Source organism: Mastigoproctus giganteus, chromosome 5 (genome assembly GCF_048544385.1).
Source record: "Mastigoproctus giganteus isolate SK-2022 chromosome 5, ASM4854438v1, whole genome shotgun sequence".
NCBI classification, from domain to species: Eukaryota; Metazoa; Arthropoda; class Arachnida; order Uropygi; family Thelyphonidae; genus Mastigoproctus; species Mastigoproctus giganteus.
The window spans coordinates 183,114,372-183,117,182 of NC_143579.1; positions in this window are offsets into that span (position 1 = coordinate 183,114,372).

The following is a 2,811-nucleotide window of genomic DNA, read 5'->3' on the forward strand; positions in this document are numbered from 1 at the left end:
CTAGGGCCTTCTTGTTTGCTATCAGAGTTTTATGGTATGAACTTTTATGTCCATGTGTGTTTGCACATTAACATGTACACCCAGAAATGCAGATAGCATTCCATATGTATCACCTCTTTGCAAGAACATGATGTATATCTCGATGTAATTTATAATTCCTTCAGGAATATTAAAGTTATAGTGAGGAAGTGAAGCAATAACACATATTACATGGAGCTAGTTTGAAAATCACCACAAAACCTCCTGAAATTATCAGTCTAGTATAGAGAATCTTCTAGTGCAATATGATAATCTTTATTACTGATCTGAATATATATATACAGATGTATATATTCAGATTAGTGGCACAATGGTAGATTCTTTCTGAAACACCCTGTGTTTAGGAGGAATCTGCCATACCACTGGAGCATGTTCTATGGTCCAAAATAAGTAAACAATTGCATATTGAATACAAACATGGATCTGGAAATGTCTCCTTTGGCTGCTAGGCGCACTGTAAACAAAAAACGATTGTGGTAGCACTGGTAGACAATTATGTTACAGCATTGTCATTCTTTTGTCTATTAATTAACATTTACATGTCTACATCAGTGTTTTTTCCTGTTTTTCATTCATTATTGTGTTATATACTTTAATATATTATATTAATACATTTGGAGACTAATACATTATATTAGTCTCCAAATTTATTTTGTTTTGCGCTAAAGTTAGGAATATATGCAGACATTCATTTTACTTATGGTTATTGCGATTGAAATGCAACACCTGCCATTCACAGATATCAACAGCATTTCTCTAACTGCAGAATTCCATATCGACACGTATTTACCGATACACACAGACAGCCACGAGAGATTGAATCATTTGTAATGAAATCAGAATGCCAGATGACCATTCAAGAAAATGTTGTGCCTGAAATACGTAGCTCATCAATGAGTACTCAGAGGTTATCTGCACACCTAGTAATCCCTCGTGTAACAAATAGTATGGGGAACATCTGAGGGATTTTATCCATGTCATCCTCAACCAGATGATTATGATGGGCAATTAAATTTTTGTCAGTGGTTAATTTGCAAACAATGAACTTTGCTCACACATTTTTTTGCCGATGAAGCAACATTCACATGTGATGAGGTGAATAATACGAGAAACATACATGTATGGGCCAAAGATAATCCTCATGAGGTAAATGAGACTAACTTCCAAAATTGTTTTTCATTAAATGTCTGATATGGCTTCATTGACTACCTGCTGATTGGACCTCGTGTCTGCAATGGTCATCTCACTGAGAATACATATGCTAACTTTCTGGAACATCAGCTGCTACTCCTTTTAGATGATGTTCCATTAGGAACACAAGGCCAGGTGTATCTGCAGCATGATGGAGTATCAGCTCATTTTTGTCATCATGTGATAGTCTCAATAGTGTGTATCCCAATTGCTGGATTGGCTGCCAAGGCCTATATTTCTAGCCAGCATGATCTGTGGATTTAGTTCTGCTGGATTATTTTCTTTGGGGAGCACATGAAAGCACTAGCATATGCATGAAAATCTGACAATTCAGATGCACTTTAGCAATGAATCACAGATGCTGCAGGTCAAATTTGAAAAAATCCAAGGATGTTGGAGAATGCAACCATATCTCTACCACATCATGCTGTAATGTGCATCAAGGTTGCTAGTGTGTCCACTAGCAATTAATCTAACTTTGTAATGTTATTTTATCTTTAAATAAAGAAGTATTTAATTTCCTGTCAAGTGCAAGTTTTAGTGTTGTTGATTAACCTTGAAAAACTTTGAGTGCCATCAGAGGCCAAAGGAGACATTTCTGGATTCATATTTATATGAAATTTTTTCCTTATATTGCGCCAAAGAACACACTGCTACAGTATGGCAGATTTCTCTTGAAACACCCTGTATATTAAACAAACACTACAATAAATCTCAACATGGAAAACTAGGGGGAGGTGCTTACAAACTGATCTATCAAGTTACGTATAAATTGGTACCTTTTCACTTACAAACAAAGGTATTATATGTAAGTGAATTAAACTATCTATCTGGGATGATTTGAAAATATTCAGTAACTTTAATACCACTAAAGGAACAATGTATGGTTTTTTGTTTTTTTTATTAATCCTACATGGTTTAGAGCAAAGCACCAGTTTATTATGAAGTTGAGCAAGTGATGTATGCTGTCCAACAAAGTCCCAAATATTTAGGAAATTAGTAATACCAGTTTGCTAAATTAATAAATCTTGAAAATAACAACCCAATAGAGAACAAGCTTTTTTTGCACACATGCAATTAAGACAGGAATGAGAACACACTGCTGGGGAATGTATATTTAGATTTAACTAGTAAAGGCACCAATCAGGAATCAAAAAATCTATTCGGGATCTACGTGCCAGTATTAAAGTAAAAAAAAAATAGTGGTCACATTAAAAACAAATCATTTCTATATTCATTATCTCACGTGTTGTAATCCAATCCTGTTATTATGGGGCCAGCTTCAGCAGTTTTTCAGTAATTTAGATTAAACAAATAATATACATACACTGAGTGATCACTGAATCATGACAACCCCTATGAAAACTGAATGCAACCCGTTGACCACATCAGGTATGAGAGTATGCAGTTAGTCGACCTACATAGCATAGATGAGGTTTCGGTGGTTCAGTAGGTAGTAAAATTCTGAGCGCAATGGGTAAAAGGAAGGATTTATCAGACTTTGATAAAGGACAGATTGTGGGAGCTTGACGAGCTGATGCCTCGATTTCCCAAACAGCTGAACTGGTGGGGTGTTCGAGA